A 27,568-nucleotide genomic window follows, 5' to 3' on the forward strand; every position below is an offset into this window, starting at 1 on the left:
GCCTGAGAAGACCCCATTTTTGCCTCTGAGATCTCTCAGGGGATGGAGTGGGCTTGAGTTGGGGTGCCAAGTTTGGAGTTGGCCATGGTTATGGGAATGTCCAGAGGCCAAGGAGGAAATGTCCTGGTGTTAAGAGGTGGATGGATTTGCAATCCCATGACTGAGGAGAGAAGCCTGGGTGGGAGGGGAAACCTGGTACTCACACCTGTCACAGCTGGTGTGGAGCTCTGCCTAGGGCACAGGGAAGAGGACAGGACTGAGGAGGAGCCCCGAGAGGATTGCGCCCTAAAGTCAGTGTCTGTCCTAGAGGAGCTGACAGTTCCCTTCTTACAGAGGACTCCCAGCTGGTCCTTTGTTTTAGAACTGGCTGCTTCCACCGACAAAGCCTTGCTCTTACAGGAAGGGCAATCTGTACAGAGGGCTTTCCCTGGCCTTAGGACCCAGACCCACTGCAAACCTCAGAGCCAGACATGTTCTGTCCTTCTGCACCAGGTCCACCCCCTAGCTGTGTCTCCTTCAATTTCTGGAGTGCAGGGCTTGTTAATCTGGGGCCTGGTGCAGCAGTGGGGATGTGTGTGTGTGTGTGTGGGGGGGGGGGGAGACTTAGAGGTCACAGGTTCCGAAGCCTTTAATTTGCAAAGGAGAAGACTGGTCCTGGGGGAAGAGAGACTAGGCCAAGACACAGATCTGCTGGCAGAAAGGGGGCTGTTTGTTTTCATGTTGGGAATCTGTTTCCACCTACAGGTGAAGGGAAGTGAAACCCAAGCGAGATAGATGAAAATCTGTGATCACTTTCAAGTCTTACTTTTTATTGAGCGTCTACTAAGTGCCAGGGAGGGGTAGGGTTTTGGATATGGAGCTGGATTGGGCACCGGCCCTAATGCTACTGGTAAATGAGGACATCGAAGGGTTAAATTCCGGAGCGCTGTGGGGTCGGGATTGGGAGTCTCCCCTGCAGAAAAAGTGCACCCTTTTCCCGCCCGCTCCTCCGACTCCGGAAACCTGGGCGCGAAGAGCCTGGGAAGGGCTGCCCCGCTGGCTGGCGCGCAGCCTCCCCCGCAGAGCCCCCTCTGGCCCGGGAGTGGCCGCTCTCGAATTACAACAAAGGGGGCTGGAGGCCCGGCCTGTGGCTGTGACCGTAGTCGGCCAAGGGGGTGGGTCCAGGGAGGGGTTTGCCGCCCGATTTGGCTTAAAAGTTCGGGGGAAAGAGCGGAGCCGCGACTCCGGCGCGCGGCTCCCTGGGCTGGAGCTCGCCTTCGCTCTTCCGAACGGCCGAGAACTCTGCCTGCAGCTGCGGCGACGGGAGCGGAGAGGGGCCACCGTGGAGAGCCCAGTCCCGGCCCGGCCACAGCGGACCCCTGCTGCCAAGTAAGAGCGCGCGTCCCGCGACACCCTTCCCACGGCGGTTCGAGGAAAAGCTGGGGCGTCCCCGGGGGTCTCCAGGCTCGGCTCCCCACCGGGCCGCCCCTCCGCCCAAGTGCGGATTCCCGGGACCTGAGCGGTGGGCACCCGCTGAGCAAAGGCTCCTTGCGGGGAGCGCGCGAGGACGTGCAGGCTGGCAAGTCCCCTCCGACGCCGGGGCCCCGCCCAGCCAACCCCACCTCGCCCGGGCCGGGGGAGGCGCTGCGGCTGGCGCGCCCCGGAGCTCGGCTCCCTGCTAGTCTGGAGCTCCTGTGGCCCGGCAGGGCGCAGCCCGTGGAGCCTCGTTGCGCGCTGGGTGCCTTGGAGGGTGCGGCGTGGGGACAGCGACGTGGGGACGGCGACCGTGACCGGAGTTTTGGCTTTTGAGATGTGGAGCGCTCTCAGGGGTGGGAGGGCAGGGCCACGCAGGAGTTCCCCCGAGCTGTGGCTTTGGGCATGTGAGCGCGCAGCGACGAGATGGCGTGGGGGTGGGGACCACTGGGGCTGCGCCCCAGAGCGCACCGCGTGGAATTGGGTTTTCTTCCCCGCGATCGGGAAGGCTGAGCGCCAGAGCAACCCGAGCCCTGCCGTTGGAGACGCGCGGTCCCCACTTCGAAGTCTCTCTCCCTGGCTCGTCTGGGGACCCGGAACCTCTCCCGCTTTATCACCGAGGAAACATCGAGCCACGGTGGTGCGTGCAAGATCTCCCCGGGGTAGAGCGAACCCCAATCTGAAGTGATTAGTCCCGCGGTCCCCTATGCCCACAACTTTCACGCAGGCGCCTTGCCCACCCTGCCTCCCCTTCTTGGTCAAAATCTGCCAGCGCTCGGGTGTAGCTCCCTGCCGGAGGTGTCGCGGTGGAGGAGTGCAAGGCGAGGGGCAAGCAGCATAACACCGGGCGGGGTTGGGTGGGGGAGCTACTCAATATGCTTAGGAAACTTTAAGTCGTGATGAGAGGGGAGATGCATGACAGCCAGAAACATGCCCCCAAATCTTGCAGCTGAGGAGGTAAAATCAGCCCAACCATTACTTTTTGCAGAGAAGGAAAAGTACCGAAGCTGAAGGCCACTGGGTTAGTCAGCGTGGGAACTCAAACCCACAACCCTTTTTCCAGGGCGCTCCCTTACACCACTGCTGCCCTGTCTGTCTTAGAGCACCCAAAGCCCTTTTGTGGTCTTCGGGGAAATCCATTAGGTTATTTCTGGTATCTAATTCTTAATGGCCAGGGATGGGGCTTAGGATGGAAGATAAGAGTTCATTGCTCTGGTCAGTTCCCAGATAAATGCCTGACTCACCAGACCCTGCCTTGGATAAAATTTTAATCTCCTTGCCTGCCTTTGTCCTTTCCCCTTCCTAGACCTTAGCCCCTGAGATGTCCATCAAACCCATGGCAAAAATGCATGCATCCTGTGGGTCCCAGGTAGCTGTCCCCCAGGGGGTTGGATCTCAGTGGTGTGTGTGTGTGTGTGTGTGTGTGTGTGTGTTTGCTTGTCCTCTGTGACTGTGCTAAACAGTGTCTTGGTGGCAAAAGATAAATATGAAACTCAGGTCCAAGGCAAGGCATGCACTTACCCTTACATGTTGCCTGACATTTTGATGCTTCCCAGACAGGAGATCCTAGGAGGATACTTCCTTTTATCTCCTTTGCAGCTGGGCTCCTTGCCTGGCCTCTCCTGGCCTCTTCCCAAGTCCTTGCCCTCTGACCTCTGGATGACCAGTTTGAAAGGGCCTTGTGGAGGAAACAGATTTTCTGTGCTCTGGACGTGACAATCAGAAAGCTGACTAATGTCCCAGAAAATTCTGCATTGTTTATTTAAATGCTTTTTGAATCTGAAAAATTTCAAATATGCACTCAAGTAGAGAGGAGGGTAGAATGGAACCCCCATATATATCTCGGTGAGCTTCAGCTGTTATCAGCATTTGCTGCACATAAATCTGTGCTCTTCCTCCTTTTTTCCATTGATGTATTTTAAAGCAAATACCCGACATCGTGACATTTCATCCCTACATAATTCAGTGTGATCTCTAAAGACATTAAATGTCTGTGGTGCCATTATTATATCTAAGAAAATGTGTGAAAATTTTTTGGCATCCAGCACTGTTACCAAGTCTAGATGAAAAATTTTACCCCAAAATTTCTTTTTGTGGTTGCTCTGAGTTCCTCTGATTCATATAATTTGTTAAATTCCTATTGTACATTATTTCTTTCAAATCACCCTCTTATCAAATTGTTGTTTGATTCTTGCAACTTCCCACTAAAGAGTGAGGGGGGTATTATTAAATTCATTTTACACTAATGAAACTTGAAATCAGAGGAGTCGTCCAGATGGCACAGCTGCCACCAGGGAAGCCTGCATCTGACGGACCCACCTCTCGATTCTGGGCAGCAGCCCTTCTGTTCCTTTTTAGGAAGACCTGCTCATGGAATATCAGAGGCTTCTTAAAGACTTGGCCTTGACTTGGGCTTCACCTGAGCACTCACTTCCTCTATAAGTGCTGTCAGAAATCCCTGTGGAACCATTTAGTAATTGGCCATTTGGTGCTTGAGATAAATGAGCCGCAGAATCAAGAAGTCTGGGTTTGTTTCCAAGCTTATTGGACAACTCTAAGAAAGCAACTTGCCTCTCGAGGGCTCTGGGATGGGGGTTCAGGGGCCTCTGAGCTAGGTAGCATTGTCTTTCTCATTCTCTGGCTTCTTGATCTAAAAGTAGGATGCGTGAAATGACTGCAGCTGGGCTTCCTAGAAGAAACAAAGGCTCCAGGAAGAAATTTGGTAGAGAACAGTCACCCCACTACGAGCGTTGCTTGACTGCTTTGGCAGCTGGCATCTTCACATTGAGCACCTAACTCCTGAGACAGGGAAGCAGAGCAGAGATATAGCTTAGTTTATGGACAGCTTTGCTCGTTCTGCCTTTGTTTGGTGAGGATCTCCAACACCAGAACATTTTGCTTTGAGCATCTTTATTACTTATTTATTTGCTTTTGAAATGGGGTGATAAGTTTTTTTTACATCTTATTAGTAAAACTCATGAGTTGGAATCCTCCTTCCTTGGCAGGCAGTGTGAAAAAAAAGGAAGCCCTTGTTGCTGGACTCCTAGGCTGGTATGTTCATTGTACTGAAATAGACAGGCAACAAACAGATCTTCCATAACAGAGCCAGTTGGGGGCAGAGAAATGGGGGGATCCCATCCCATCATCCACCTGGAGGAACTCAAAAGAAGCAGAACATTCACCTTCAGGCACACTGTTTTCTGGCAGCTATACATGCTCTTCCCCGTTAGCTAATAGAGTGCTGGGGGTGGGGGGTAGACTCATAGGTGATTCACATTAGCACCTGCAGTTGCAAGAGCATCATTGCTTTCTTCATCTTATAGTTTAGGAGTCTTAGGAGGGATCCTTCCCACCCCTAAGAGCAGCTTGCAATCACCGCTGTGGTCAGTCTGTGTGGCAGTCACACCCTGGTGGACCATTTGCAGCCTCAGATGAAGTGGCTGAAGTCCACCTGGCTCTAGGGCCATAGAACCAGCAAGACCAGCAGTTGTGGGCTAGGAAGGGAAAAGCCAAGCAGATACCACCGGGGTACAGCAGCAGCTGTAGGTACCCAACAAATCTTCCTAGGCTTCAGCCTTGTGGAAATTGAAGCAAGTCTTCAGAAACTTCTCAGCCTAGTAATTCTGTGGATGCACTCCTGTCCTTGAGTGTGGTGTGTGCTCAGTGGGGAAGACAACCTGTGTGTTCTGGTTTCCCATACACTGTCAGAGAAGTCTCTAGGCTCCAGGACTACCTTTGCAGAATAGCCACTTGCTGGAGGATGATAAAGCACAACAGTGACAGTTTAGATATCTATCCAGAGTTTTAAAGAATATTTCACACTTCCCTTGATAAAAACAATTTTACCAGGAAAATTGTGTTTGGAAAATAAGGATGTTTGAGCAACCATGCATTTAGCAGACAATGAGGATGTAGGTAAGACCACAGCTGATCAGCTCTTTTCATCCTAGGTTTTTGATTCCTTCACTTGGGACACCTTTAGAATTATATTTAATTGTAGTTGGCCCTCTTTATCTGTGAGTTCAGTTTTCACAGATTCGACCAACCATGGATTTAAAGTACTTTTTTATTCTGGAAAGTTTCCAAAAGCAAAACCTCAGTTTGCCATGTACTGAATGCTGTGCAGAATCCATATGAATGAAGTGATGTGTGGGCATTGTGTTAGGTATTAAAAGTAGTCTAAAGATGATTTAAAGTACATAGGAGCACTGTGTAGCTTATAGGCAAATACTGTGCCATTATACAAGGGACTTGAGTATCTGCATATTTGCATATCTGGGGACGGGGGAGAGCTGGAAACAATCTCCCCTAGATACCATGGGACAGTTATATACTATTATGTGCAAATGGCAGTATGTTTTCTCTTTAGTTTTTTCATTGCCAGAAATCATGTCAGACAAGCACACACAGCTGCTCCTATATGTGTCTTGTGGCAATAGTTCCCACATGTGCTCCTTGATGTATTGCCAGCATAATGTATAACTTCTGCAAAAATAATGCCATTTGCCTATGAAATATATACTTTATGAGAGGGTAACTTGTGTTGATGACTCATGAACAGCTAATTTTCAGTTTCTTTGGAACGTCCTTGAGCTTGATCCATGAACTGCTCCCTTCCCCAGCCCTCCTGATGGTCCACTAGTGGACCTGGCTGACATAGCCCAACTTTTTAGAGGGCCTGCATGACTCAAAAATGTAAGAGGAAGGACTCCCCCCATACACATATCTTTCTGAAAATTCTCTAAACAAATACAACTATAAAATTGAATAATGTACATTTTAAAAATCAACCATTTTTTTTCTAAGAATAGCACATGTAGGTAAAACGACAATACTAAGTATATACCTGGACGAACTTTTTCATTGCATTTGTTTTTATCATGGTAAATATACATAATATAAAATTCACCATTTTAACCATTTTTAATTGTATCATTTGGTAGCATTAAGCACATTCACAGAGATGTGCTGCTATCACCACTGTCCATCTCTAGAACTTTACCATTTTCCAAAACAGACACTCTATAATGTTAAACACTACTAACTTTCCATCTCCCCATCCCACCTTTGGTACCCACCATTCTACTTCCTGTCTTTGTGAGATTGACACCCTGTTTGTCCTTTTGTGATGACTTATTTTACTTAGTGCAGTGTCTTCAAGTTTCCTCCATTTGTAGTATGGAATTTCCTTCCTTTTAAAATTGAAATAGTATTCCATTGTCCATATGCACCACATTTAATTTATCCATTCATCCATTGATGGAAGTCATCTCCCTGATTTTGTGAGGAATAATACTTCTATGAACATTGGTGTACAAACATCTGAACGAATGCAAAACAAACATGCCCTTGTAACTACCACCTAGGTCAAGAACATATCATTACCAGGAATGCATGAATTTAAGGGTAAAGCAGGAGGGTTCCAAGATGTTTCCTACCCACATCCAGAAGCTTCAACTACACCTCAAGGTCTTGGGATTGGACGTTCGTTTTCTCTACCACGAGGGGTTTGGAAGAGGTATTTGAAAAACTACAGTTTGCAGTCTAGAAGACCACTAGAATAGTTGTGAGATTGATGCAAGTTCTTTCCTTAAAATATCCAGGGAAGGAAGTTTACCATATGTGGGACTTGTAGTTATAGCTGACTTCAGCCCTCACGCTAGGTTCATTCTTCAAGGATCCCATAGCAAGGAGGGGAGTTCCAATCCACATGGCGAACTCCTGCTCATCTGTCAGCTTCTGCTGGGCATGGCTCATAAGCCCCAGGAGGGGATTCTCTGGGCATATCTACCTTCCTGCCTCACTTGCCTTCCTTCCTCTTTCCCTTCTCACCTGGTCTTCTTTCTCCTTTTTTTTTTTTTTTTCTTTTTAACTAAAAGAATGTATTGGTGACTCCTGATTCCCTACTGTGCCAGACACCCTGTCAGTCACCTTAGGAGACCACTCCCACCAAAAAAAAAAAAAAAAAAAAAAAAAAAACAAGGTGTGCTATTTGACATGTGCATTTAAAAATGAATCTACAGCCAAGAGTAATATTCTGAAGCGTGGCAGCCAAGTGCCCAGTGCCCTCAGCAGCCTTGCAAGGAGGCAGCCCAAGCATCAGTGGAGTTTGGGCTGTGGCAGCCCAGGGAAGAGAGGCTCCCAGCAGGCTCTCTGGAGCTGCCTTGCTGTGCTCTTGGGTGCCCATGGCCACGTCAACAGTGATTCTCTAAACGCTTTGAAACTGCCTGGATCCACTGCTCACAGCATCCTGCTAAACTTGAGGCACAAGCACCAACCACTTCAGTGACTAAGAAGAAACAAATTTCAGACATCGGTGAAACCCAGTGGGGCCCCTAATCCTTTTCAGCAGCACTTGTGACTTTCTTAAACCCTTACTCCTCGGTTTTTTTTTTTCTTCTTCTTCTACTTCTTCTTCTTCTTCCTTTCCCGCAGCTCTCCGAGCTATGCCTATCTCTACCACCTCTTTCAGTTATCCGGTGGCCCCAATGTCATGACGTCATGGCATCACCCCGCTGCTGTTTTTCTGGAGAGTTTTGAGAGTCCTCTACCTGGCTTCCCTTCCCCTAGTCTTCACCCACGCAAACCCGTCTTCTGAGGTCGCCTGCTGATCCTTCTCAGTGAGCTGTTCTGAAAGGAACAAGATAGCAAACGTCTTACCCTCCATGAGCCACGCGGTCTCAGTGGCAGTGACAGGCTCTATTTTAGTGTGGAAGTGGCCACAGGCAGCACGCAGAGGGCTGTGGACAGCGGTGTCCCAGCCACCTTGATTTGTGGATTTGGCTCCCAGCCGAGGTTCGCCGACTCCCGCTCTAGATTACAGGTCAGCCCGCATCACCCTCCTGCGACCCTTCCCTGACGTCCCACCCCTTGAAGGGAACCCCATCTTTCTCAGCATGGCCTTTTGCCTGCCAGCCTAGCCTCACTCCTTCCTCCATCATCGTGGCCACTTCCCGCGTCTTCCCTGATTCATCTGGCGGTTCGGAATTCCCAGAACCCCTGCGTTAAGTCAGACCCGCTGCACCTGCCACTGGATGATGGCCAGCGCCCCTTCCCCACACCTGCCAATCAAACTCTCACTCTTCTTCCAAACCCGCGCAAGGGGTCAGCTGCCCAGAACCTTCCTGGCTGCTCTTCCCCAAGCAGACCACTGCCTTACCAATTCTCTCTGGACCTTGGATTTAGTTCTTATTCACTCTCAAAGTATATGGTGAATTCCTCAGACCGTATCAGATTCATTTTTGAATTCCCAGCGCCCGACACTTAATAAATAGATATGACTAAACTGTCATTAAGTAGATTCTTTGATGGCCATAGTGAGATGTGATTCGCATACCACACAATTTGCCCATTTAAAGAGTATGCATCTGGATTTTAGTATATTCATGGATCTGTGCAAATATTACTACCGCCAGTTTTATAGCATTTCCATCAACACAAGAGAAGCCTGCCCTTAGACATCAACCGTATCCTTTCACGCACCCACCTGAACAACCGCCAGGCTACTTTCCATCTCTGTATGGCTGATTCTGGTTATTTCCTACAAATGGAATCATATAATATTTGGGTCTTTTGTTTGGCTTATTTCACTTCACCTAATGTCTTCAAGCTTCATCCATGTTGTTATCATGTGTTAGTCTTTATTTTGTATGGCCAAATAATATTCCAGTGTGTTATACCACGTTTTGGTTATCCAGTCATTGCTGAGGGACATTTAGACTGTGTACACCTTTTGGCTCTTATGAACAATACTGCCTTGAATGTTCTTGTACAAGTTGTGTCTGAACTTATACAAGAATTTGTTTCTTTAGGGTGGAAGTGCTGGTTCATGTGGTCATTCTATGCTTAAGTTTTGAGGGGCCACCAAACTCTTTTTCATTGTTGATTGCATAATTATAAATTCTGACCAGCAATCGTGAGTGTTCTAATGTCTCCACATCTTTACCAACACTTGAAACTTTCTACTTTAAAAAAAGAAGATTATAATCATTCTAATGGTATAAAATGGGATCTTGTTTTTTTTTTTTTTTTTTTTTTTTTTTTTACATTTGTCTAATGACTAATGATGTTGAGCAAATGTTGGTGAGCTTGTTATCTGTTTGCATACTTTCTTTCAATTCTTTGCCCCTTTCTTTCTTTCTTTCTTTCTTCTTCTTCTTCTTCTTTTTTTTTTTTTTGGTACTGGTGATTGAACCCAGGGCCTCCTACCTGCTAGGCAAATGCTCTACCATTAAATTACACTCCCAGGCCTTTGCCTAATTTTTAGTTGGGTTGTTTGTCTTTTTATTGTTGAATCATAGGGGTTTTCACATATTCTGGACCCCAGACCCTTATCAGACATATGATTTACAAATATTTTCTCCCAGTCTGTGGCTTGTATCTTCCCTTTCTTGATGGTGTCTTTTCTTTGCAGTTCAAATCACATTTACTTAACATCTATTTGAAAATAGAACCAGAAAGGTAAAAATACAGGTACTCACCATCTCGGGGGCTCACTGTCTTAGAAGGAGATGAATGCAGCAGATGACAGGACAGAGGCATAAGTGCAGTGATACTGGGCCACTGCCCTGCTTTACCACCCATCACAGCTGCTCTGGCTTGAGAAGCACCTGAACCGTGTTTTCTTTTTCTTTCTTTCTTTTTTTTTTTTTTTTTTTTTTTAGTTGTAGATGGACACAATATCTTTATTTAATTTATTTATGTATATATGGTGCTGAGGATCGAATCCCGTGCCTCACGCATGCGAGACAAGTGCTCCGCCACTGACCCACAACTCTAACCCCCGCACAGTATCTTTTGATGCATAAAAGTTTTTAGTTCTGATGAAATCCAATTTCAATGTTTTTTCCCTTTGTTGCTGTGGTTTTGGCGTCTTACATTGTCTAAGGAGGTCTCAAAGATTTCCCCTTATGGTTTCTTCTCAGAGTTTTACAGTTTTAGCTTTTGCCTTTTGGTCTTTGATCCTTTTTGTATTGATTTTTGTGAGTGGTACGGAGTCTGCATCCTCCTTTATTCTTTTGCATGTGGCCGACCAGTTGTTCCCATGTTGCTTTTTGAAAAAGCTGTTCTTCCTACATTTTTTTTAATGAATGAGGTGTCCCCCAAAAGTTCCTGTTAATGCAAGGATATTCAGAGGTGAAATGATCAGATTATGAGAACTGTAATGGAATCAGTCCACCCTAGTTAGGACCGTGGACAGGTGGGGCATGACTGGAGGAGGATCACTAGGGGTGTGCTCCAGAAAGGTTTATCTTTCCTGAAGTCTCTTCCCCCCTCTTCCCTCCACCCTCCATTTCTTTGCTGCCATGAGGGGAGTAGCTTACCTTTATCAAATCAATTGACCCTTGATGTATAGATTTATTCCAGCATCTCAATCGTGTGACATTGAGCTATATATATGTCTCTTATGTCAGTGCCATTCCACTCTGATTTTTAGTATGTTTTGAAACCAGATAGGTGAGTTCTTTCACTTTGTTACCCTTTTCAGAACTGTTTGACTATCCTGTATCCCTTGTAATTCCATATGAATTGTAGAATCAATCAGCTTGTCAAAAGATCATTGAGATTCCAGTCAGATTATATTGAATCTGTAGATCAATTTGGAAAATATTCCCATTAAAAATGTGAAGACTTAAAGTCCATGAACATGGGCTGGGGATGTGGCTCAAGCGGTAGCGCGCTCGCCTGGCATGCGTGCGGCCCGGGTTCGATCCTCAGCACCACATACCAACAAAGATGTTGTGGCCCCAGAAAACTAAATAATAAAACATTAAAAAATTTCTCTCTCTCTCTCTCTCTCTCTCTCTCTCTCTCTCTCTCACACTCTCTCTTTTAAAAAAAAAGTCCATGAACATGGGGTGTATTGCCATTTATTTAGATCATCTATTCCTTTTAACAGTGCTTTGTAGTTTTCAAAGTATGAATTTTGCACTTATTTTGTTAAAATTTTTCCTACATTTGTTTGATACTATTATAAGTGGGGATTGCTTTCTTAATTTTACTTTTGGATTATTTATTATTATATATTGTTCTTGCATCCTGTAACCTAGCTGAAATCATTTATCAGTTCTAGTGGATTTTTAGTAAATTTCTTGCACCGGGCATGGTGGCACAAGCCTATAATTCCAGCAGCTCAGGAGGCTGAGATAGGAGGATCTTGAAAAGCCAACCCCAGCAAAAGTGAGGTACTAAGTAACTCAGTGAGACCCTGTCTCTAAATAAAATACAAAATAGGGCTGGGGATGTGGCTCAGTGATTGAGTGCCCCTGAGTTCAATCCCCGGTACTAAAAAGAAAAAAATTCTTGAGATTTTTAAAATATACATATGTGAGTTCATTCTTAAACAGATAAGTAGGGGTCATTAGGTGGCTATGTGGTGTTTTAGAATAAGGAACAGCTGTATTTTATTTGGCTTTTGTGTCACTGTGACCAAAATACCCAACAAGAACAATTTAGAGGAGGAGATTTGGGATTCATGGTATCAGAGGTCTCAGTCCATAGAAAGCCAGCTTCATTGCTCTGGGTCCAAGGTGAATCAGAATAACATGGGGGAAGGGTGTGATAGAGGGAAGCTGCACCCCTCATGGCAGCAAGGAAACCAGGGGCAAGGGGAGGAAAAGTGGGGAAGGGACCTTAGGGAAGGTGAATCTTTCCAGGGCACATCCCCAGTGATCCACCTCCAGTCATGCCCCACTTGCCCACCGTTACCACCGTTACCAGTCAGTCTGTTCTAATTAGGGTGGCTGATTACATTACAGTTCCCATAATCTGATTATTTCACCTCTGAATATCCCTGCATTAACAGGACCTTTTGGGGGACACCTCATATTCAAATATCTAACATTCTGCCTCTTATTCCCAAAAGCTCATGTTCATCTCACAATGCAAAATGCATGAAGTCCATCTCTGAGAGCCCCATAGTCTTAACAGTTTCAGCATTGCCCCAAAGTCCAAGTTCAAAGTCTCCTGTAAGCCTTAAGGCAAACTCTTTGCTGCGAGCCCTTATAAAAATCAAAAGCAAGTTGCTTATACCCTATATAAAGTTGCATAGAGTAAACATTCCCAATTCAAAAGGAAGGAGTAGGGGCACAGCAAGAAAGGGTAGGGTCAAAAGAAGATTGAATCTCATCTGGGCAGATAGATCTGGTAACTACTTGTACAGCATCTAGGACACAAGATTGCAAGATGTTATTTCCAAAGGATTTGGGCATCCCTGACCCATTGGCCTTGCAGGGTGCAGCACACTTGGTCTCTCTTTTAGCCTGGCTCTCTCCTTAGCCAATAGTTTTTATCAGCAGATAATCCCATTGCTGGCATCTCTTGATTCCTGGGGTCTCCATTCCACCTTTGCTTCATCTTCAGTTGTACATATGGCCCTCTCAGGGTCAGCCTTCAGGGATTCCAATCCTGCTACACTTTGCATGGCCTCCTAGGCCTTCCTTTGAAATCTCAAGGGAAGCAAAGTCTTCATGACCCCTTAAGTTTAGCATCTTATTCCTGCAGAACTTGGATGATGTCTGCTGTCAGTTCACACAATATCCAGGCCCCCAGGAATCACAGATGCAGCCTCTGAGTGCTTGTGTAGCTTAGCACTATGAAACAACTCCCTAGCCCCCCTGTATGAGCAGAGTACCCCCATATCTCTTTTCAAAGGAATTTTCGGTGCCCTGGATCCTGTAGTGGGTATGGTCTTGTAAATTCCTGAAGTGCCCTCAAGCCATCTTTCCTGTTGTCTCTGTGCAAAGTACTTAGCATCTCTTTAGAGGCTGCAAAGTCTTCAACAAATACAGCTTTCTTTGCCCAGCTTTGCAAGGTGCAAGTTTAAAACAAAAAGCAAAAACAAACCCTTTAGCTCTGCTTTCTGCTCCTGATTCTCACAGTAAGCCTGGCTAAAATCTTCTAACAATATCCATGCCATTGACTAAATGCTGCGCTGCCTTGAAATTTCCTCTGCTGGTTTAATTAGTCCATCACTTTTATATTCAGCCTCACACAAAGTCTCAGGACACAGGAACAGGTAGCCAAGTTTCCTGCCAGACTATAACATGAATAACCTCTAGTCCAATTCCCAATAGAGACCTCATTTCTCTCTGAAACCTCAGGAGTACAGTCCACATTCCCGTCAAAATTCTGGTCTTCTGGGTGCCCACCAGAATCAACTATTAAGCTCTGCTTATAACATTGTAAAACTTTTCCAGCCTGCATCTATAAACTTTTAAAATTTCCTCCTGCAAACCACTTCTGAACCACATGGTCAAGTTAGTCATAGCAACAGCCCCACTCTTAGTACTAATTTCTGTTTTGGTCAGCTGTTGTGTTCAAATACCCAAAAAGAATAACCCAGAGAAGGAAAAGTTTATTGGGGCTTATGGTCTCAGGAGTCTTGGTGCATAAACAACCAACTGCATTGCTCTGGGCCCAAGGTAAGGCAGGACATTATAGGGAGAAAATGTGACAGAGGGAAGCTTCTCCCCTCCTGGCAACAAGGAAGTAGAGAGACAAAGAGGGAGAGAGAGGGTTGGGAAGGGAGGAAGGGACTGCGAGGAAGAGGTACCCTCCAGGGCAGCCCCCTTGACACACCTCTTCCAGCCATGCCCCACCTGCCCACGGTCACCACCTAGTCAGTCTGTTCAAACGAAGATGGACTGGTTAGGTCGCAGTTGTTCATAATGTAATCTTTTCACCTCTGAATATTCCTGCGTTAACAGGAACTTTTAGAGGACACCTCACATCCACACCATAACAAAGAGTGAAAGCAGGCGGAAGCAGATGCATGACTAGTCCTTGTCATGCTCCAGAGAGGGGCGGCGTCTGACAGCTGAAAGTGGGAGCCATGCCATGACTGGAGACACAGCAAGAATATGAGAATCATTCTTGGAAGGATGTCTAGTGCAGGTTTACGATCGGTACCAGTGCTGATCAGCTTCAAAGGTCACTGAAAAGTCCGTCCTCCTCAGTCAGCATAAGAACCTTCAGGTCTCTGGGTACGTGCCACTGCCCTGCCAAGGCTGCTGTCTTGATGAGTGATCACTGGTGACCCACGTTACCAGCCGGCATTGTGCAGCCAAGCCAGCCAGCTTCACTGATGTGGCAGTTGGTGCCTGCTGCTTTTGCTCACTGGGCTTCTGGATGGCAGCCAATGCTTCAGCGGGCAGCAGAAGCCCAGGTCTGGGGCCGTGAGCAAGCTGTCCGCTGCACACCTCCCCTCTCTCTCATGGAGCCAAACATCTCCAGACAAGCTCAAGGTGCAGTTGTGGTTTGTACCTGCCAGCCCTGTCACTGCACTCTCTGGGTATGGCTGTCATCTGAGAAACATGGTCATCTGAGAAGCACCGTCCTGAAGAATCGATTCTAGGCCCAGGTTATGATGTTCAGATGACAGTGTGACCCGGCAGTTTCTGGAGATGGAAAATGTCCAGAAAAGGTGTCCAAAGTCCTAATTTGAAGGCAGGCTCCTGCCTGAGGCAACCTGCTAAGCTGGGTCGTGTGTCACTTAAGGACTGAGCTGTTGAAGTGTCTGTCAATTTTTTTATGAATCATCTCGGAAAAATTGGTCGTGCACTCCCTCTCTCCCAGGACTCCCATAATCTCCCACCCATCACACTTATCTTACCCCAACCATCTGAGCCCCTCCCTACCCCGGTGACTGTGCCTGGACCAACTCTCGGCTCTTCTCCAGGAATAGGTGTCCAGTGAGCCCCATCCCTGGGGACACTGGGCTCCTTCACAGTGGTTGGAGTGCCTCTCAAGTTTGTATGTCCTTCTGGACCTCGCTTCTGTTCTCCCCTGCCTGCCTTTTGTGGACTTTTAACGTCTCCCTCCAAATGGCAAGAAACCCAGACCAATTTGGCTACTGCTGTTAGCTCTGGGAAATATGTCTCCAAGTGTGTGTGTCGGTGGGGGGAGGGAAGCAGGAGTGTTAAAGCCTGCTGCCCAAGTGGTGAGTTAGGAGTGGTTGATGGGTAGAATGTTGCCCCTCCTGGTTTTTGTCTGGATTGTTCCCAATTTTAAATTACGCTAGTTATCACCTGCTGAGCAGTGGCTATGAGCCAGTCTTTGTACCAGGCACTTAGATTTCTTATGAAATCCATCAAGTCACTAAGACGCTTCTCTGTTTACAGAAGCCAAATTGGAATCGGAGTTCAATCTTGGATGCTTGTGCCATGTTCTTTGGATTGTTATGTGTTATCCTGTAGTTGAGCTATGTTTCTATTTTTCCTAGGGATTGGGGGTTGGACAATTTGAACCCTATGGGCATCCTTGTCTTGATCAGTTTCTGTGTTGCTCTGAAGTACTGACTGGTTTTCCCCTGTCCCTTCTCCATGAGCTTCCTGCTGAAGAGATACGTCTCTTCTAGAAGAGATCCAAGCCAGTATCTCCAGAAGGCGTATTCTAAAGTGTTTTGGACCTTCAGTCTCCCAGGGAAGCAGACTGGTCAAAATGAGATTCCACCCAGAACCAGACATGGACTGTGAGGAACCCCAATTGGTCACAACAAATTATGCCAACAAAGGCCTCTTTTTGGAAGACTGAAAAATATTCAACTTTGTATGCCTGCCTTCTTCCCACCTCACTGTGCTCTGAACATTCCCGCTCTGTGGCCAGAAATAGACCGAACTGAGGAGGAATCCTTGGCCAGAAGCCAGATGGACCAGCCCTGGCTGAGCCTGGTGTCAAAGTCTCCATTCTTGTCTGAGGTGGTTCAGAAGGGCCACCTCATCCCCCACCCACTTCCCGCATCCTCCAAATACATCCCATTCACCCAGGACTGCCTCCTTCTGTGCAGGAGTATGTTCCATGTGGCTAGAAGCAGCTCCCAGGCCGCAGAGGGGATCATGGTACTGTGCTGTGCTCCGGACCATTCGTCACTCCTGTTGACCATTGGTCACTCCTGTTGACCTCAGCAGGGGTCCCAGGCACAGAGGGTCCAGTGGAGAAGACAGCCCCCTCCTTGCCCTGACCCCGAGTGTCTGCGTCTGGTAGAGAGGTGAAGCAGGGCGTTCTGTCTGGGTGACAGAATTCAGCTGAGTTCCCAGCCCCACTGTTTTAAGCAAGTGCCCAAAGCAGTGTGGCCACTGCTCCCAGCTAGAAAGTGGCCTGGTTGTTTGTACCATGCTTCACATCTGGGGCAGGCGGGGCCATGACTGGGAGCTCCCAGCCGCAAGGTATGAAGCAAGTAGCAGGAGGAGTGACTCATTCCCCTGACCACTGGGGCCCATGAGGCCAGGCACACAAGGGGGCCCTACAGATGCTGCTGAAGGAGAGAGTCCTGCGTGTGGGTGTTCGTGTGGGGGAAGGGCACTGTCAGGAGGATCAGATGAGGATGGGGTTGGGTAAGGGCGATTTGAAAACCCAAAACCACAGTGTCCAGATGTGATTGGAGTCTTTTGCCTTATTTGTCATGACTAGGAATTACTGTGGCGATTGACAATTAATAGTCGTGGTCATGTACTAGGAACCGGTTTGTCACATTGGCCGTTATTTGAGTGGATGCCACAAAATCAAGCGTCCCCAGGTAGAGGCCGCAGTTTGGGGTTGTGCTTTTGTTTAAGGACATACTGGGGAGTCAGCCATTCACTTGGTTTTGTAGAAAGGTGAGAGAGACGCCCCAGGGTGCCCTTTTCTGGAAGATGATGAAATGATTCAGAAGAGATTGCTTTTAGAGGAGGAGAACTATTTGAGCAGATTCAAGGAAACCTCACTACTGAGTTCTGGGGAGCAGGCCTTTCACCTCCCTTCCCAGGCCAACTCAGCCCTTGAGAGTCACCTAAGGAAAGGGCCCTGGAAATTCTAGCTTCAGCTTTTCCTCTTGGAGTCCTGTTGGGTCAAAATTAAATAAGACTTTATCAAGTGTCCTCAGGTATCCCTGTATTGTCAGCACGAGGCCACTGCTGAAGACAGAAATTGGGGATTCTGAGATGTACTGGAAAGTTCTTGGGATGACTGATGTCCTCCAACCGATGATGTTTATCAGATGATGGAAATAGCACTATTCAGACGCACTCAAAACTGGAGTAAGTAAGATCAAGGTTGAGAACCTTTTCCCCTCCCTCTGACACCAGCCTCACTCCCATCTCCTAGCAGGACCAGCAAGCATTGGTTGGCCATGCTTAGAGTCTTACCTGTAGACCTTTTGAAGTGCCGTTTCCCTTTGACTCAGCATAATTTAGCACCTACCTGGTTTATACAGCATAAATGAGTTCAGCTTTTCTTATTTAGGTAATTAAGCCTTTGCCCAATATTTTGTATTCTGCAAATGTGCTTTTTTTAGCCAGGCATGGAAATGCCCATCTTTAATCCCAGCAACCTGAGAGGCTGAGACTGGGATTGAACAAGGCCAGCCTCAACAATTAGGCAAGGTCCTAAGCAATTTAGGAAGACCTGTCTCAAAATAAAAAACAAAAAGAATTGGGGATGTAACGTAGTGATAAAGCCCCCCCCCCAGGTTGAATGCTCAGTACCAAAATAATGGGCCTTTCTAGTTTCTAAGCACAGTATTTCAAAAACTGGATCTGAAAAACACTACCTAGGCTTATTCTGAAGAGCTCCTAATTCCCCAAATAACACTTAGGAAAACTGGAGATCAAAATTAAATTATTCAGCTGAGTCTCAACCAAAACCGTAGTTGACACTTGAAAGCTGGGCTAGAGTCTTGCAGGTGGAGTCTCGCTGATTTTTTTCTGACTGCCTTCTATGGGTCAGGAACTTAAAGAATGCAATCTTTCATTTTTAAGGAGGTGTTCCTTGTTTTTCCTTTTTGAAAGTTGTTTTCAAGTATATATAGTTTTTATTTTACAGAGGAAATACTGAGACTTAGAAACCTGAAGTGTTCCTGAGGTCACAGAGATAAGGAGGGTGGTAGAAATGTGATGGGAATCCAGTTCTGTGTGACTCTGACACTCTAGTCCTTTCTATGTACTGTCCCCAGCAGGAGGAGCGTGTAGCCGTCTCAAAGATCACCATGAGCAGGGCAGGGGGTGCGCAAGGCCTTGGGGAAGGGGGAGTGATTCCAGCTGCTGTTTGTTAGAAGTCCCTCTGACCCTGAGTCCCAGCCATATGATAGGATGGATTCTTTCCCCATCTTGTCTCTCAGATACCCTTGGGGCCCAGTGCCTCTTTTTTTTTTTTTTTTGGTACCAGGGATTGAACTCATGGGCATTTAACCACGGAGCCCCAGCCCCAGCCTTATTTTGTATTTTATTTAGAGACAGGGTCTCACTGAGTTGCTTAGTGCCTCACTTTTGCTGAGGCTGGTTTTGAACTTGCGATCCTCCTGCCTCAGCCTCCCGAGATGCTGGGATGACAGGTGCATGCCACTATGCACGTCCCCAGTGACTCTTGTCAGCAGACCTTCCATTATTATCCACTGTGTGAATAACACATCCTCAAATAGATTGAATTGAATTGAATAATATCCTCAATTGTTGAGTCACAAGCCCAGTGAGAAAATATTGGGGACATAATTTACCACTTTCTGATAAGCTACAGTCCTGGCCAGCCTCCTTCTGGCAGTCACTGACGTTTATCCCATCCGTCAAATGCCTTAGTCCTTATGCATCCTGCCCCCAGCCCTCTGCTGGTGACCCACTCCTGGGCTTCACTGTGTGAATAATTAAGACCATCTGCTGCAGAGTTCCTAGAGCTCACTTGAAAGAGGTTTCAACAGAAATTCTCCAAGGTGGGCCTTCCTCTCGAGGGACAAACCCTGGCATGCCGTGAACCCCCAGCCTGGCTTGATATGTGCGAACTGAGCTGCAGAGATGCTCCATGTTCATCTGCTGGGTTGGGCTGACCCAGTTGGCAGACGCTCTCTGCTTGCGTTCAGGGTCGAGGATTCTGGAATTTCCGTGATGCGTGATGATGCAACTTCACTGGCGCAGCGTCTTCTTGGACTGTCAGAGGGAAGAGACACTCTTGGAGGCCTGAGAACGGAGATGCTGAGAAGAGATCCATCTTCCTGTAGTTCAGCCACTCTCCCAACGGGGCATGGAGACCTGACTTGAGCCAGGCTTTCTAGTTCTTTCTGAAATGGACTCTGACCAAGGACGGACAGAACAGGTCTGGAGTAGAGAAAGGTGACTTTCACCAATCCACATGTCCTCAGACGTCCAGAAGGGCAGATTACTGTATTGATGTTTAAGCATCAGAAAAGGTTAAGAGATATAAGGTATTGCTGTCTTCAGTAGAAGGCAGTGCTGCAGTGGCCACAAGGCTCAGCGGAGTCCTGCCATTCAGAGTCCCTTCTTACCGAATGCCTGGCAGTTTTCCCCTCCTGTTAAGTTGGATGGACACCAGTGTGGAAAGTGAATTTAACAATACAGTAGCCACAGGTGCGAAGCCATGATCTCCTGAGAAAGAAACACAGGTAGGGGACATGTTCCACGACCCTGGTAACAGAAGCAATGCTATTTAAAACAAAATAACAAGCCCTTTTTGCTTATCAAATGGAAGAAAGTTTGAAAACATAGTCACAGCCAGAGTTTTGAGGTTTGGGGGGAACCCACACACTGCTGGCTGAGCTATAGACTGGCTGCCTTTCTGGAAAGCAGGCTAAAACACTTTGCAAAAGTGTTGGCTTTTTATTATATGCGTTGATCCATCATCTTATTCTTAGGAATTTATCCCAAGATAGAATTTCAGCAAGAAGGATATTCATTTCAACAAGGTGCATAACAGTGAAACAGTTTAACAGGTATCATTTGACCAAATACAGGGTAATAACCTCGTGAAAGAACAGTCAATGAGGGCTGGGGGTGTAGCTCAGTGGTAGACGGCTTGCCTAGCATGTGCAAGGCCCCAGCCTGCAGCCCTAGCACCACAGGAAAAGGAAGGAAGGAAGGAAGGAAGGGAGGGAGGGAGGGAGGGAGGAAGGGGCATAACGTTTGCATTTACTGTGCAATGTGTAAAGCATTTGATAAAGTAGTATGTAAAAAATTCCAATTTGTAAAAGGAAATAAGTATAGAAAAAAGACCAGAAGAGTAGACACTAGAAATTTGATAGTGGTTACCCCCAACTGTGGTATTGCGAGTTATTTTCTTTCTTTTATCACTTTGCATTTTTCCAGATTTTTATTATCAACTTGCATAGTTTTCACAATAAAGAGGAGAAGAAATCCACTAAAGTTTTTTTTTTTTTAAAAGGAGAGAGAAGCAGCTGGATCTGTTATGTTACAATCCCCTGGAGGAGGGTGCAGAAGGCCCAGAAAAGGAAACAAGTAATTCAGGGGCACTTTTCTAGGAAAGACTTAAGCGTTGAAAGCACTGAATGTTCCCAGAGTACAAAATCCAGGAAAATGGGTGGAACCATTTATAGATAATGCAAATCCAGAGATTAAGAGTTCTTTTTAAAAATTGCAAGATCACATTTTCTCCATTTCTTTCTGGAACAAAATTAGAGGATCTGGAAGTGTCTGAAGCCCTCACGGATGGGAGGGAGGCAAGTGCTGGCTGGGGCAGCAGAGCACGGAGGGAGGGCCATGGCCTGGGCCAGCCTGACACCTGTGTCCATTTCCTGGCTCACACTTACCATCACTGCAACCTTAGGCAACTTACTGACCTTGTCTGTGCCTCAGTTTTCTCCTGAGGATACTATGTTTCCTACTGCATCAGGTGAAGTAGAACCAAGGAGTACAGTAGTTCCTCCTTATCTGCAGGGGATACATTCCAAGACCCCCAGTGAGTGCCTGAAGCCACAGGTAGTATATGCAATGCTTTTTCCCACTATAGATAAATACGTATGATAAAGTTTAATTTTAAATTAGGCAAAGTAAGAAATTACGGTAACAAATAATAAAATAGAACAATTATAATATACTGTAATAAATTTATGCAAATGTGTGCACTCTCTCTCTCCAATCATCTTATTGTACTATACTCACCCTTCTTCTGGCATGAATTTCTTTTTCCTTATACATAATTTCATAGATACAAGAGTCATTCTTATTATAGATTTTAGCAACCTTGGCTCATGATATTTCTTTTCTTTTATGTCAAAAACTTTATAGAAGGCACATTACAGCTTCTCTGAATGACCAGCATGAGTACTCTTGCACTTTGGAGCCAGTACTAAGTAAAATAATGGTTTACTTGAACATAAGCCCTGTGGTACAGTGTCAGTCATAAGACAAGCCACTGGGTAACTACTGGGTAGGTGGCATATACAAGGAAGATATAGGTCACACTGGACAGAGGCATGATTCCCAGCTGGGGAGACAAAGTAGGTGGCCCAGCACAGAGGGAGATTTCATCACACTGCTCAGAACAGCTGCACAATTTAGAATATGAGTTGTTCATTTCTAGAATTTTCCATGTAATATTTACAGAATGCAGTGGACCCTGGGTAACTGGAACTTTGGATTTTGGAAACTGACCTACGGTGAACATAGGAGGTACTTTGTGTTAGCAGTTTATAAATCATTCTTCTTGACCTTTCTGTCTTTAATATCCACACGACGAGGGATAAAGGGGCTGTGTAGAAGAGGGAAAGCCTTTTATGAATTCAGAGTCAGGTCACCTGGGCTCAGACACCTCAGTCCATGAACAATGATTGATGTTCACGTTCTGAGCTAGATTGGCAGCATCGTTTGGGTGCCCAGGCAAAGAACACTTCCGCCAGACCTACCACGGGGCTCATGAGGAGGAACTCTGTTTGCTAAAGAATCAATCAGTTTGGCATGGTGAGCTGGATGGAGAGTAACAGCAATAGGTTCATTTCCTTAACCATTACTTCCAAAATTTGGGGGTTTTCTAGTTGTGATGGTTAGAATATGACTTGAGTGTGTCCTCCGAGGACCCATGTGTTGAAATTTAATTCCCTTTGTGAGGTATTAAAGGAGGCAATGTAACCTGACCAAGGTGTTTGAAGGTGGGGCCTTGGGAAGGTGATTAGATCAAATGAAATCATTAGCATGGAGCTCCCATGGTTGAATCCTGGTGGCTTGATAAGAAGAGGGAGAGAGAATAGAAGAGACATTCTTGTGATTCCTGACTCTTGCCCTGTGATGCCCTCCACCCTGGGTCCTGCCAGCAGGAGGCCCTTACCAGTTGCAGCCCCTTCTCCTTGAGCCTCCAGAACTATGAGCCAAAATAAACCTCCTTTCTTTATAACTTACTCAATCTATGGCGTTATGTTATTCAAAACAAAAAAAATGAACACTGCACTAGTTCTTCTTATTGATTTGTGGCTTCATTCTACTGTGGTCAGACAATATCTTTCATTGATTGTGTTGAGACATGTTTTATGACCCAACTTGGGGTTCATCATGGGAAATCTTCCAGGTGTCCCTGAAGCAAATCTGTCCTGGTGGTTGATGAGCACAGGTTATAGAAACTTGAGAATCAGGTCAAGTTGGTTAATAATGCCATTTACATCTTCAATGCTGTTATGGTTTAGATGTGAGGTGTTCCCAAAAGCTCACGTGTGAGACAATGCAAGAAGGGTTGGAGGAGAAATGGTTGGGTTATAGCCTTAATTTGATCAGTGAATCCATCCCTGATGGGATTAGCTGCGTGGGGACTGGAGGCAAGTGGGGTGTGGCTAGAGGAAGTGCTTCATTGGACTCGTGAATATATGGGGTATATATTTGTATCTGGAGAGTGGAGTCTCTGCTTCCTGACCACCACGTGAGCTGCTTCCCTTTGCCACACTCTTCCACCATGATGTCCTGAAGGAATGGAGCCTGTTGTCTGTGGATTCAGACCTCTGAAACCGTGAGCCCTCCAATAAACTTTTCCTCCTCTATAATTGTTCTGGTTGGGTCTTTTAGTCACAGTGACAAAAAAGCTGACTAAAACAAGTGCCAAAATATCTTGTCTATTTCTTCCATCAGCTACCAAGAGAGGTGTGTAAAGTCAACCCCTGGGATTATAGTTCTATTATTTCCTTTTAATTCTGTCAGTGTTTCATGCATTTTGAGGTGTTGTATACAATGTCAGCAGAGTTGCATCTTCTTGGTGGATTGACTCTTTTGTCATCATTAATTGTTCCTTTGGTCTCTAGTAGTCAACTTTATCTCACTTCATACTCACTTTCCCTTAACTAATGTATGCATAATGTATCTTTTCCCATTCTTTTACATTTAATCTGTCTCCTGTAAGAAACATAAAGTCTCATTGTTTTGTTAACTTCATTCTGATGACCTTAGCTTTGTGTGTGTGTGTGTGTGTGTATGTGTGTGTGTGCGCGCGGTGATGCTGGGAATTGAACCCAGGGCTTTGTGTATGTGAGGCAAGCACTCTATCAACTGAGCTATATCCCCAGCCCTGACATTAGCTTTTTAATTGGAGTATTTATTTCATCTAATGTAATTACCAATATATTTGCACTTAAATCCACCACCTTATTGTTTTTCTTATTTATAACAATTGTTCTATGTTACTTTTTCTACAACTTTAGTTTTGGATTCATTAGGTGTGTCCCCTGAAGGCTCCATGTGTTAAAGGCTTGGTCAACCAGCCCATGGCACTATTGGGAGATGATGGAACCTTAGGAGGTGGGGCCTAGTGGGAGAAAGTTAGGTCATTGGGGGCGTGCCCTTGAAGGTAAAATTGGGACCACAACCAGTTTTTCTCCTTGCTTCCCAGTTACCATGCGGTGAAGCAGCCTCCTCTGCCATGTGCCCCTACTATGAAGTTCAGCCTCGTCACAGGCCCAGAGCAATGTGACCCACTGACCATGGATGGAAACTTCTGAACCATGAGCCAAAATTAAATTTTCTTTTTTATAAGTTGAATTCTCAGGTATTTTGTCAGAGTGACAGAAAGTTGACTAACACATCAAGTACTTCTTTTTAATAATTTTGTTATTTGCCTTTTCATTGTTAACCTTTCGACTTTTTTGTTGTTGTTTTGCAGTTCTTATGGTGGCTACCATCCATGAAGGTTAAAATCAAGTTTACCTTTCAACTGTTGTAAAGTCAAGTCTAGTAGATAATAGTACTTTTACTACATCTCAGATCACACAAGAACCTTAAAACACTTCAATTCCTTTTAATTCCTACATACCTCTGTGCTATTGTTGCCATACATTTTAATCACAAACACACACACACACACACACATACACACACGCACACACATACACGCACGCATACACACAGTTTTTATTTGTTTTCCTGTGGTGCTAGATAAAACCCAGGGCTTTGCCTATGCTAGGTGAGTACTCTACTCCAGGCCATAATGCAAAAATATATGGCCATATGACATCATTATCATTTTACACAATGAATTTTTACTTACATTTACTGACTTAGTTTCTTTCTCTCCTTTCTACGCTCTCATACTATTATCTGGCTGAAGAGTCTCCTATTAGTATTTCCACCTTATGGCTAAGGTAACAAATGATCTCCACTCATCTTTGTCTGAAATGTCCTTATTTCATCTTCATTTTCTCCAGTAAGTCCAGATTATCAATTCCTTTTTTCCTGCCATTTGAAAATGTCATGCTGCTGTCTTATTGCTTCCTAATTTTTGTGGAGAGACCATAGTGGTCCTGTTGTTCTTTGAAAGTTAACAACCCACTCTACTCTGGTTGCATTAAGACTGTCTTGGATTTTCCGTGGTTGGATTTTGATGTGCCCAGGGTGATTTTCTTGATAAACTGTATGTGTGGGTTTAATAGCATTTGTCAATTTTGGAAAATTCTTGGTCGTTATCTCTTCAAATATTTCCTCTGCACATTCTTTCTTGTCTCTCTATATTATGTTTTTTAAAAATATTTTGTTAGTTGTAGATGGCCACAATACCTTTATTTTATTTATTTTTATGTGGTGCTGAGGATTGAACCCAGTGCCTCACACATGCTAGGCAAGCGCTCTGCCATTGAGCCACAATCCCAGCCTCTACATGAAGTTTTGAAATGAAGCCTCACTATGCTGTGTGTGTGTGTGTGTGTGTGTGTGTGTGTGTGTGTGTCGTGCTGGGGATTGAACCCAGGGCCTTGTGCAGGCAAGGCAAGCGCTCTACCACCTGAGCTACATCCCCAGCCCTCCTTCTTGTCTCTTCTTGGGGATTCTGAGTATGTGGATTTTAGACCTTTCTAACCAGTCTGTGCCCTAACTTGTAGCATTCAGCCATTTGGGGACCCCATCCAGGAGCCCAGGGCTGTCTAGCAAGTCGCCCTGCTCCTTGGCAAGCTCTGAGCCCCATTTTTTCTGTCCTGTCAGTCCTTGGAGGCTGCCAAGAGCTGTGCTTAGCTTTTCAGCCTCTTGGCCCCTGGCAAGTTCTGTGAGGGAACAGCAGAGACAAACATGAGCCTCTGATGACTGTGTTTCCTGTCCCCGTGGAGTATTGGCTCCCGGGGCCCTCGCTGGCCCGGTTTGCTGCCTTGGTAGCCTTCCAGTGTCTTCCAGTTCGGCCAGGTTCCACCTAACGATGGGACACATTCTGATAAACGCATCATTAGGTGCCTCTGTCACTGTGTGGACATCACAGAGTGTACTCACAGCCGCCCAGCTGGCACACGTCAGTCCCACAACACGATCACTTGATGCAGTAAAGAGATTCATGAACACAAGATGCACGAGGTTCTTGGTGATGTGACACCATGTTCTGTTTTACATTAAAGTTTTATTTTATAAGTAAAAGGAGTACACTCATAGATAATGACAAAATGGCATATATAGGGCCAGGTGTGGTGGCGCACGATGTAATCCCAGCGGCTCAGGAGGCTGAGGCAGGAGCATTGCGAGTTCAAAACCAGCCTCAGCAAAACCAAGGCCTAAGCAACTCAGTGAGACCCTGTCTCTAAATAAAATACAAAATAGGAATGGAGATGTGGCTCAGTGGTCGAGTGCCCCTGAGATCAATCCCTAATAGCCCCTGCAAAACCTATATACAGTAAGTACTTAAACCAGTACCATAGTCATTTGTTATCATTATCAACTATTATATATAATGGAATGCGTTGTGCTTTTACATGGCAGCCAGGGGCTTGTTTCCACCGGCATCATGAGCACATGGGTGATGCTTCATGCTAGTGGGTGCTACCAGGTCACTGAGTGGTAGGTATTTTTCACTCTGTTGTCATCTTATGGGGCCACCATCATGTACACAGCCTGTGATTTAGTGAAAAGTTGTTGTGGGGTGCCTGACAGGGTGTTTTTAGTATTTCTCTACTTTTTCTAGTTGTTCTTGGCAAGAAAATTTATCGAATGCGAGCTGGTCTTCCCTAACCAGAAACAGACGTGGTGCTTTCTGGGGATGACAGAGGGGTGTGGTTTCTGTCCCGGGGGGCTGAGGCTCTGGTGGCAGAGCCAGACACAACAACAGTATAAAGCATTAACAAAATGCGACTTTCAAGGGGCCAGAGAAGACATTCATTCTCAGAGGAGGACCTGGGAAGGTCTCCCGAGGAAGAGGAATGTTGTGGCATCCCTCGTCTCCGACAGGAAGGGGCCAACGTGCTGTGCTCTGGTGGACATGATGGGGTGTTGGGAAGGGCAGGAGTGAGGACAGGGAGGGAGGTACAGTTGGAACTGAAGCTGGAAGAGCCGGTTTGCACTGCGTTGATTCCCAGGCTGAACTTGACATTTTTTGTATGAGATGGGGGATGGCTGACACCTTCATAGGTTGCGGGTGGCCAGTTCCAGCTTCGTCTGTACTAACTATGCAGCTGATTGTCTCAGTCTTCATTTTTTCCCGTGTGCAATAAGAAATTGAATACTTGCCTCCTTTCCTCCGCAAAGGCCTCTGTGGCCAGGAGGGGAGCCTGGCCAAGCCACCATTCTGCTTTGGAGCCACGGCCTCGTTTGTCAGGGTGTGATCTGAAGGGGGTGGTCTTGGAAACCCCCATCACTTCTGGCCTTGTTGTGAGTCACGGGATATGAGTTGCTGGGGATCCAGTGACAACAGAGGGCTTCCTGTGCTCTGGCACCCACCTCAGGGCTCTGGGCTCCATGGGCATCCCTAGACCCATGGAACTGCCTCTCTTCCTGGCAGATGCTCGGCAGCTCTGGGTGGCTGTGCCTTTGGGAAGGTCATTTGGTCCTCCCCCCAGGGTAACATGCTGTGAGCTGAGGAGCGTGATCACCCTGCCCCTGCGCACAGTGGTCACAGTGAGTGTATGATGCCCCTGCGGCTTCCACCTTCTCGTCCTGCTTTTGCCCTTTGGGATTCCACA

General features: G+C 46.2%; 1 protein-coding gene across 3 annotated transcripts in view; it reads left to right on the forward strand.

Annotated features, from left to right (window-relative positions):
- Positions 1-1,227: 1,227 nt before the first annotated feature.
- The window catches only part of Loxl2 (lysyl oxidase like 2), an 85,526-nt gene continuing 59,185 nt past the window's right edge, over positions 1,228-27,568 (forward strand). For all 3 annotated transcript variants that reach the window (XM_026397541.2, XM_026397542.2, XM_026397543.2), the window contains exon 1: positions 1,228-1,368. The gene's annotated coding sequence lies outside the window, so the exon portion shown is untranslated. The remainder of the gene's footprint in view (positions 1,369-27,568) is intronic.

The sequence above is a fragment of the Urocitellus parryii genome, chromosome 14, assembly GCF_045843805.1.
Source record: "Urocitellus parryii isolate mUroPar1 chromosome 14, mUroPar1.hap1, whole genome shotgun sequence".
Taxonomy (NCBI): Eukaryota; Metazoa; Chordata; class Mammalia; order Rodentia; family Sciuridae; genus Urocitellus; species Urocitellus parryii.